An 11,364-nucleotide genomic window follows, 5' to 3' on the forward strand; every position below is an offset into this window, starting at 1 on the left:
ATGGGTTGAACCCATGTCTCTTAATCTCTGGTCATAGCAGGCAGGCTCTTTACCGCTAGTGCCACCTGGGAAGCCCCTTCAACACTTTCCAGAAAACTCTAGGCTGAGTAATAGTCTGAAAAGGTCCTTTCTGCTTCGGCACTATCTATGTTTTTGAACTTAGAAAATATTTGACTCCACAAGTGCCCCCTGAAGTGTATAAGATGTGGATTGCTTATTTCTAGACTCTGCATGGAGCAGCATAATCACCTCTAAAGAGTGGGCTAGAACAGCACTCACTCAGGCATGGAACCTGTAATGGCTTGCAGGCAAGAGAGAGGATAGTAATTTAATTGATGCGTCTCTCAGGGCTCTGTAGTTCTTGCTGGGAGTTAAACACAAGGTTCCTCCACTCTGTCAGTGAATAAGGTAAAAACATGGTCCTTATATTCCCATATCAGACACGGAACAGTCCAGCTGGGATCTATTTTCCCATTGCTATGACTCAGATCAGATCTCATAGCTTCCTCAAGATTCAACTTTTCTCTGGTCAGTTGGACCCACAGCTAGCTGCTTATGAAGTTCAACATATCATGATCACTTGCTCCAAATCAGTTTCCCAGACTTCCTTCTTAATGCGCACAGCACTATTAAGGAGCCTCAGCATCCTTCCTGCTCAATGGGCCTATTACCATTCTTCTTAAGATCATGTTTCCCAGTCTCCTCCATCACCTAGCTTCTCTTCTTTGACTGTTCTCTGCTAGCAGCCACATCACATGTCTGAATGATTCTGCTCAGTCACCAGCCAGGATAAGATTGTCCCTGGAATACATGTCCAGTAACATGGTCCTTTCAATACATGACCCACTCGCACTGTTCTTTTCTCTCTGTCCAACAGATCAGGCCTAGAAGCAATTGGACAGTTTTTCTAGGTAGACAAGGATCTAGATGTCTAAATAAATCTAGATAGGATCTACCTAAAAGCAGATTAGGCAGACATCATATCACTAGGGTTGAACATAGAGCATTACATGGAATCAAGAGGAAACCCCAAAGACAGACTCTATTGCTTCTTGGTTGTACTTGCCAATTTGATTCAGGCCCTGAGGGATACCAACATTTCTATGTGTGGTAAATAAAAACATTAGGGAAAGTAGCCATGTTCTGGAGGTTATTCAACCTAAAGATCAAGTGTGCTGCTACTTATAGCTCATAAGAGATGTTACAACATATGGCAGATAACCCTTGTAGCAGGATTGGGTCTCAGTCTCATGGCAGACCTTCAAGTGCTTAAGACATGGCAGGCCTCTGACACACTGTAACTATGGAGATTTTCACTCGTGTTTGGCAAGAATAGGAAGGACAATTTCCGTGTTCCTTCAGTTGTACACAACATTTTGTGGGTCCCGGGGGTAATAACACTTATGACTTCATGAGTACCTAATTTATGCCGACTGCATATTCTTGTTGTACTGGCTGCCTGGAGCTGTATGTAAGAGAATTCTGGGCCTGTGACTGGCCTCACTGGTAGAATGTTGTAAAGGACTGTCAATGTCTGCCATGGGCTCTGGAGGCATAATGGCACCATGCTGAACATGTATTTGTTACCTCTCTCCTAGACCTTATAATCCTTACAGTGGTCTTACAAAGTAGGTATGATTATTTGCATTCTGTATATAAGGAAACCAAGCCCTTACCTCCACTTAAGAGCATGTAGTCATGCCCACTCCTGCTTTTAATCTCTCTCTCCCCTCACCTAAAAGCCTTCTAAGAATCTTCCCATGTTCACCTTAAGTTCAGCCTCATCAATACAGTCTCCTCAGACTACCCAGGGGCTTCCCGGTTGCTAGTGGTTCAAAATTCTTCTCCAGTGCAAGAGACACAGGAGAGCTGGGCTTGACTCCTGGGTATGGAAGATCTCCTGGATGAAGACGTGGCAACCCCACTCTAGTGTTCTTGCCTGGAGAATCCCATGGATAGAGGAGCCTGGCTGGCTACAGTCTAAAGGGTTGCAAACAGTCAGACATGACTGAGCACCCAGAAGGGGTTTAGGGAATGTGGGAGATAGCAGAAGAGATTTGAGAATCTTGAACCTACTGTTTCCTAGGTTACTAAAATGACACTAAAACACAGCTCTGAAATTGTCTTGTGTCATTTTGGGGATTATGTAAAGGGAAAGACGCATAAATGCATCCCTAGTTGGGAAAGGGTAAGACTTTATATTGAGTTCACTATTGGCTTCTATCCATATATAGCTTTGAACCAAGACTACATCTGAAATTATCCCAATGGGTTAAGAAAAAGAATTCACAGTATGGTATTGTGAGTGGAACAGGGCAGAATAACCCATCCTATGTATCAGATTTAAAGATCCTTTCTCATCCAGAGATATCTGTGTTGTTTTTCCATCGTGTATCGTTTTGGTTTGGGACCATGTATTATATGACAAATCTTCTGCAGATATCTCAAATATTTGTAGTACTTGTGTGCTATTTATTCATTATTGTGACAAATACTTCTGTTATGGTTATTGTGCACCAGGTACTATTTCATGCTTTTTATAAATACTAATTTAGACCCACAATCCTATATGTGTGCCAGTTGCTCAGTTGTGCCCTACTCTGCGACCCCATTGACTGCAGCCCATCAGGCTCCTCTATGCATGGAATTCTCCAGGCAGAAATACTGGAGGGGATTGCCATTCCTTCTCCTGGGGATCTTTCTGACCCAGGGATTGAACCTGGGTCTCCTGCACTGCAGATAGATACTTTACTATGTGAATCACCAGGGAAACCCTCACAATCTATAGAAAGTAGGATATTGAGGCACAGAGAGGTTAAGGAAACTGAAAATGTTCATCTAGCTCGTGAGAGGTAGAGTCCAGGACTTGAACCCAGGCAGACTTCCTCACTGTTTAACCCACTATACTTGCTTTGTTCTTGGCAAACGAGCAGGTGATGATGATGGGAAACGAAGTCCTATGCCACAAACTTTCTCCCAAATCTTAAGCAGCCATCTCACATTTGTTGAAGTAATGGCTGAACATTGGAACAGAAATTTGTATTCCTTTTGGAAGGTGATGGGTTTACACAGGGTTCGTTTGCATGTGCCAAGTAGGCCAAGTAAAACTCATGAATCCGAAAGACTCTACAAACTTCTGGTAGCAGAAAGTCTGGGACTTTTTGTATTAGAGGGTTAAAGTGGATCAGAGTACACAAGTCTCTTCTTTGCCTAATACCACCAAAGCAATGTAGAAACTTTCTTTTCCTGCGACTTTTTTTTTCTGCTCCTAGGCATTGGCTCCTCAAACCTGTATAAGAGATTGAGCTACAAATAGTGTAGTTTAGTAGGAAAATCATTGTATCAGAATTCTTTGTGCTTCTGTAAAAGGATTTTATTAGTTTCAAGGCTAAACACCTTGAAGCATAGGTGGATTTAGTGATTCAAAAGCTATCATCATGTGCATGGACCCCGATGTTCACAGCAGCACTATTTACAATAGCCAAATACAAAAGCAACCCATGTGACCATCAACAGAAGAATGGAAAAACATGTGGTATAATCTATAATGGAGTATTTGTCAGCCAAAACACAGAATGATAGGCTTTCCCATTTGTAAGAACATGGATAGTCCTGGACATTACTCAGTCAGTTCAGTTCAGTCACTCAGTCATATCTAACTTTTTGAGACCCCATGGACTGAAGCATGCCAGGCTTCCCTGTCCATCACCAACTCCTGGAGCTTGCTCACTCATGTCCATTGAGTCGGTGATGCCATCCAACCATCTCATCTTTTGTTGACCCCTTCTCCTCCCACCTTCAACCTTTCCCAGCATCAGAGTCTATTCCAATGAGTCAGTTCTTCCCATCAGGTGGCCAAAGTATTGGAGCTTCAGCTTCAGCATCAGTTCTTCCATTGAATGTTGAGGACTGATTTCTTTTACAGTCGACTAGTTGGATCTCCTTGCAGTCCAAGGGACTCTGAAGAGCCTTCTCCAACACTACAGTTCAAAAGCATCAATTCTTTGGTGCTCAGCTTTCTTTACAGTCCACTTCTCACATCAATACATGACTACTGGAAAAACCATAACTTTGACTACATGGGCCTTTGTTGGCAAAGTAATGTCTCTGCTTTTTAATATGCTGTCTAGGTTGGTCATAGCTTTTCTTCCATCTTTTAATTTCATGGCTGCAGTCACCATCTGTACTCACTTTGGAGCCCAAGAAAATAAAGCCTGTCACTGTTTCTATTGTCCCAATCTGTTTGCCATGTACTGATGGCAGTAGATGCCATGATCTTAGTTTTTTGAATCCTGAGTTTTAAGCCAACTTTTTCACTTGCCTCTTTCACTTTCATCAAGAGGCTTTTAGTCCCCCTTTGCTTTCTGCCATAAGTGTGGTGTCATCTGTATATCTGAGGTTATTGATATTTCTCCTGGCAATCGTGCTTCCAACTTGTGCTTCATCCAGCCTGGCATTTCACATGATGGACTCTGCATATAAGTCAAATAAGCAGGGTGACAATATATAGCCCTGATGTCTTCCTTTCCCAAGTTGCAGCCAGTCAGTTGTTTCAATGCTTCTTGACCTGCATACAGATTTCTCAGGAGGCAGGTAAGGTTCCCATCTCTTTAAGAATTTTCCATAGTTTGTTGTGATCCATGCAGTCAAAGGCCCTTGCATGGCTGCTAAAGCAGAAATCGATATTTTTCTGGAATTCTCTTGCTTTTTCTATGATCCAACGGATGTTGGCTATTTGGTCTCTGGTTCCTAAGCGTCTTCTAAATCCAGCTTGAATATCTGGAAATTCGCAGTTCACATACTGTTGAAGCCTGACTTGGAGAATTTTGAGCATTACTTTGCTAGCGTGTGAGATGAGTACAATTGTGCAGTAGTTTGAACATTTTTTGGCATTGCCTTTCTTTGGAATTGGAATGAAAGCTGACTTTTTCCAGTCCTGTGGCCACTGCTGAGTTTTCCAAATTTGCTGGCCTATTGAATGCAGCACTTTAACAGCATTATGTTTTAGGAGTTGAAATAGCTAAACAGGAATTCCATTATCTCTACTAGCTTTGCTCATAGTGGTGCTTCCTAAGGCCTACTTGACTTCGCATTCCAGGATGTCTGGCTCTAGGTGAGTGATCACACCATAGTAGTTTGCTGGGTCATTAAGATCATTTTGGTATAGTTTTTCTGTGTATTCTTGCCACATCTTCTTAATGGCTTCTGCTTCTGTTAGGTCCTTACCGTCTCTGTCCTTTCCTGTGCCCATATTTGCATGAAAATTTACCTTGGTGTCTCTAATTTGCTTGATGATACCTCTAGTCTTTCCTATTCTACTGTTTTCCTCTATTTCTTTGCATCGATCTCTGAGGAAGGTTTTCTTATCACTCCTTGCTCTTCTTTGGAACTCTGCATTCAGATGGATATGTCTTTCCTTTTCTCTTTTGCCTTTCACTTCTCTTCTTTTCACAGTTATTTCTAAAGCCTCCTCAGACAACCATTTTGCCTTTTTGCATTTATTTTTCTTGGGGATGATCTTGATCACTGCCTCCTATACAGTGTCATGAAACTCCATCCATACTTCTCCAGGGACTCTCTCTATCAGATCTAATCCTGCATATCTATTTGTTGCTTCCAGTGTGTAATCATAAAGGATTAGTTTCAGGTCATTCCTGAATGGTCTAGTGGTTTTCCCTACTTTCCTTAATTTAAATCTGTATTTTTGACAGGGAGTTCATGACCTGACCTGCAGTCAGCTCCCAGTCTTTTTTTTTTTTTTTTTTTTTGCTGACTGTATAGTGTTTCTCCATCTTCAGCTGCAATGAATATAATGAATCTGGTTTGGCTATTAACCATCTGGTGATGTTCATGTGTAAAGTCATCTCTTTTGCTGTTGGAAGAAGGTGTTTGCTATAACCAGTGTGTTCTCTTGGCAAAGCTCTGTAGGCCTTTGTCCTGGTTTATTTTGTCCTCCATGCCCAAACTTGCCTGTTAATGCAGGTACCTCTTGACTTCCTACTTTTGCATTCCAGTCCCCTCTGATGAAAAGGACTTTTTTTCTTTCTTTTTTTTTTTTTTTTAAGAGACATACAGGAACAGGAACAGAACATCGCTCAGTCGTGTCCTACTCTTTGCGGCCCCTAAAACATTCCAACCACATTTTTAGGGTAATGGGATTCATGTCATCATGTACATCTCAGGAAAGAAAACAGCAGCAATAAGGAAAATGTCTATAGTACTCTTTCCTCAAAATACTGGTGAAAGTCCAAAAGACCAAAAGATTACTGAATAGTATTTTAAAAGGCTTTAGCAACAAAAAACAAAATGCTGTTCACATTTATTTTGTGTCCACACAAGGATTTCTGCATACGTGTAGAATGATAAATTTTCAGTGAAGCAGTGAGGATAGAGAAGACTTGGAAGAGGTGTGCTGAAGAGATTACTGGCCTGCATAAAAGACTAAGACTTAAGAGCCTGGAATGTAAATGTTGTACTGACAGGTAGCATAGTCATCGAATAGATGGCTTTTTCTGTTAGTTAGACCTGGAGATGAATCCTGACTCCATGACTTATTAGCTTCAGTCTTTGGACAAATTACTTAAACATCAAGAGTTTACTTGTTTTCACCTGTAAAATGCAAATACTGCTAGTGTTACTGTAAAGGATCACACCAATAAATCATGTACTCAGTGATAACAAGCACACAGTGACTATCATTAATTGAAGCCTCTAAAATCATGTGTGAAGTGATCAGCATCAAGACAGACTCTTTCATATCTGGAAACAATTGAGTGGGAAGGGGAATGACTTTAATTATACTTGGATGAAGCTAATGGAAGTAAGGGGAATTCTGACTTAAATTACAGATAGTAAGTCAGTGGTATCTGTTGCACCCATGAAGGATTAGAGACACAGGCTGAAAACGTGTAAAAAAGGATACATACATGATAGACTTGTCATGGGTTACCAAGGGAACATGATGTTTGATAGTTTTTTTAGTGTGTGCATGCTCAGCAGTGTTTAACTCTTTGTAAGCCCATGGAATGTGCCTGCCAGGCTCCTCTCTCCATAGAGTTCTCCAGGCAAGAATCCCAGAGTGTGTTGCCATTTCTTACTCCAAGAGATCTTCCCCTGATGGCTCAGTGGTAAAGAATTCACCTGCAATGCAGAAGACACAGGAGATGTGAGTCAATCCCTGAGTTGGGAAGATTCCCTGAAGGAGGACATGGCAACCCACACCAGTTCTTGCTAACCTCATGGTTAAGGTAAAAGGGAACATGGATATCTTCCCACAAATTCTCCTCAGAGAGATATTCCTTACCTGGACATTCCCTGAGGTTCATACAATGAGGGCAGAACTCAAAATTAAATGGCCAACTAACTAGTGTCAGAAGCTACCAAACTCTTGTTTTAATTTTAATATTCCTATGATAATGGCAGGTAAAAACTATGAGAAAATTTCAAAGTCTTTGTTCTCTCTTGGCATTGTAGAAACCCTGGAAATATGACTAAACTATTATTCAAAAAGACTGTATAGTTTTGAATGATGTTATGATAGCCAGAAACTTTTGATAGAATTCTGACTGAAAAAGCAAGAACTTATCCAGTCTGATAAAGCAGATACAGTGTATGTCCAGGTTTCCCAAGGAATTTTACACAACTATTAGAAACACAAATGAAATCTCAAAGTTCTGGAAGGCATTGACTTCTTATGTGGTTCTTTTATAGACTGTTGTCCAGAAGATGCATTTCAACTGGTCACTGTGTAAATACCAGTTACTGGAGTCCTATCTCTACTGAGTGGATTTGGGAGGGGTAATATGATCAGTTAGGCTGGTCATGAAGGGTTTGTCTTAAGAGAGTTTCTCTCCTCTCTAAGAGATCAGTTCTGCCAGAAGCAAAATACTACTTTTAAGACTAGTCCTGCCACTTACTAACTATATGTGAATTTAGGGTGGACTAGTTCACTGCTCTGAACGTTCATATTATCATCTTTAAATGGAAAAATGACACCTGTCCCATAAGGTAGTAATCATTAAATACCAGAAACACATATTCTAGTTTTCAGTAATGTGAAATTCAATGAGTATCATTAACACAGCAGTGAGCACAGTGTCTGACATAAACCAGTTATTAATTCCCTTTCTCTAAATGTATGCAAAGCCAGATTTTATACCCAAAGGGATGAGTCTTCTATTCATAGGAAAGCTAAAAATTCTACAGGGTTTTCCACGTGAAAGTAAATGAGGTGGGTGGAACATAGTCACAGTTGGCTTATCACTGAGATGGATCTACAACTGAACCAGTTCGTTCCATGTGAGGTATATACTAGAAATCAGTGAGCAGGAAGCGGGTTCTAACAGACTGCAGAATAAAGTCAAAACCGGAAGCAATTCCAATAATTTAGTGCATGAGTATTCAAAATTATAAAGGCAATCAATGACTGGAAAGTGTGGTCCAGACAACAAGTTAGTTCTGCTGATTCTACTAAATGGTATAACTCACTTTCCCAGGACTTTTGCTTGTAAAGTATGGGCAGTGACCTTTGTACAAAGGTGGCACTGAAGATTCATGACACTATAGTCCATTGAATGTTATTCCATTTTGCTGGCCAGATGAAACCTGAATATTCACAGTCAGAGAAGAAACCATGACCATCAACGTAGAAGGCTTTAGAGATGTAACACGTGCTTCCAGAGCTCTCCCAAGGGCATGAGGTGTTAGATTTTGCCAAGATGCTGGTATATCTTAAATTCTCTATTTTGTTTCAGTGATGACTATCAAGGTCATAGACGAGATGGTGCTAGTGAAGACGTTCCAGAGTCCAAAAAAAGGGTGACATTTGCTTTAACAATCATGGATAGAGGTGAAGGCAGTGACATATGTCTCATGGGTTGCAAAGTGAACGAAATGGAGGTGGGTGAGAATGAGGTCAATCATACTCTCTTCTCTTTCTAAAGGTGTATGTCAGGGTCTCATGCCTACAGTCATGTGTTGTGTCTTCATCCAGGGCAGTATACTCTGATGGTTACAATTAACTATGTGGTATTAAAAGAAGCTATTACTTATGCTAGGTACCATGGTACTGGGTATGACTGGAAGTAAGCACAGGACCACATTCAAGGTAAGGAGGGGCGGCTGTGAGGAGATATCCCTTGTCCAACATAAGGAGCAGCAGCTGCGCTTTGCTGAAACAGCCACGAAGAAATACCCCACTTCCAAGGTATGAGAAACCCAAGTAAGATGATGGGTGTTGCGAAAGGCATCAGAGGGCAGACACACAAATGATACTCATGGAAAACTAGTCAATCTAATTACATGGACCACGGCTTGGTCTAACTCAATGAAACTAAGCCATGCAGAGTGGGGCCACCCAAGAAAGGCGGGTCATGGTGGAGTGGTCTGTCAGAATGGGATCCACTGGAGAAGGGAATGGCAAACCACTTGAGTATTCTTGCCTTGAGAACCCCATGAACAGTATGAAAAGGCAAAATTATAGGATACTGAAAGAGGAACTCCCCAAGTCAGTAGGTGTCCAATATGCTACAGGAGATCAGTGGAGAAATAACTCCAGAAAGACTGAAGGGATGGAGCCAAAGCAGAAACAATATTGTGACTGGTGATAGAAGCAAGGTCTGATGCTATAAAGAGCAATATTGCATAGGAACCTGGAGTGTCAGGTCCATGAATCAAGGCAAATTGGAAGTAGTCAAACAGGAGATGGCAAGAGTGAACATTGACATTGTGGGAATCAGCTAACTAAAATGGACTCAAATGGGTGAATTTAACTCAGATGACCATTATATCTACTACTGTGGGCAGGAATCCCTTGGAAGAAAGGGAGTAGCCATCATGGTCAACAAGAGTCCGAAATGCAGTACTTGGATGCAATCTCAAAGACAACAGAATGATCTCTGTTTGTTTCCAAGGCAAACCATTCAATATCACAGTAATCCAAGTCTATGCCCTGCCAGGAGCCAGCACAGGAGACCTCACCCATGACAAGGTCATGTGGAAGAGACCTGATAAGCAAGGCTTCAGGACTTGAGAGACCCCCTGGACCTGCTTGAGCATCTACCCCAAAACCAGAATCCGTCTGTCTTACTATTTTGTGCCTTTCACCAACTCTTCTGACATCCACAGGGGGCTATCCCCGACCACCTTTCTCTGGAGAAAATCAACTTAGGGCTCTAGCTAATAAGTCTCCTGGACATGAAAGGAATATTTCAAATCAACTCCCCCACTCCCGTTAGCATTCTAACTTGCTTGGCAGGTTTATCCAGACTCTTGTAGCTATGCATGTGATTATTCACAGCCTCCCAACTGTGAGAGGTACAGGAAGCATAAAACATTCTAAAAATATAGAGCCTTTCAAAGAGTTAAAAGCTATTAGGATAGTACTGGTGTAGGATTTCATTGTTGAGCCAATGCTTGCTGCTAAGTACCCATATCTCTTATCCACTGTGCACCTGGGAGTGCATCACTTAATGTAGTTGGAATGTAAGAAAAACAAGTGTAGCCATGGAATTAACCATATCAGACCTTTGAGCTAATTGGTTCTTTCTTTGTTGTAACTCACTACAACTTTGCTCCGTGAGAAATGTAACTCTGCTTAATACTTTCTGAGGCTGACATAGATTAGAAATATAAAGAAAAAACATTTCAAGGGCAAATAAGTTTTCTGGTTGAGCAGCCTTTATCAAAAGAGGGCCATAAAATGTTCACAGGCCTCCAAGGCCAGAAGATAATGTACACAACATTGTTTATGGGAAAGGTATGCAAAAAAAAATCCTGGTTTCAATAAAGACAAAACAGATGTAATGTTTGGGCTGACTCTGTATGACTTTGCATCTTCCATTTCCCTCTATGTCCAAATCAAGGTATAAAAGTTCCTTTTCAAAAGAAAGTTATGGGCCTCGCTCACTGAAGAAGTTTGGTCTCCCCATGTCTGTCTGTCTGTCTGTCTTTCTTTCTCTCTCTTACTCTCTTTTGCAGTCTGATCCATTGGAGCATAGAGGCTCTCTGATTTCACCTATCTGCCTGGGCTTCTAAGACCTGAATGGGAAGGCACTCTGCATCATCACTCCCTCGGGAGATTGGAAGGGCGCCTGCAGCCAACATGAACAGAGCAAGTCTCTTGTCTTGGGACTTTAGTGGCTTTCTGTGTAAACAAAGTAATATCAGCCTCTTTCTCTCCTCTATTTTCTTATCTATTTTCTTTCTTATTCTTTCTTTATCTTTCTCTAAATCATTCTCTTTGCCGACGCCATCTCCCCTGAGGGTTCCCTTGGATCCTGCGGGGGCCGGACCCTGGCAATACCCCAACCAGTAACGCCAAGGAAACTGAAGTTGAATGGTTCTATGAAGACATACAAGACCTTT

The sequence above is a fragment of the Ovis canadensis genome, chromosome X (assembly GCF_042477335.2).
Source record: "Ovis canadensis isolate MfBH-ARS-UI-01 breed Bighorn chromosome X, ARS-UI_OviCan_v2, whole genome shotgun sequence".
NCBI lineage: Eukaryota > Metazoa > Chordata > Mammalia > Artiodactyla > Bovidae > Ovis > Ovis canadensis.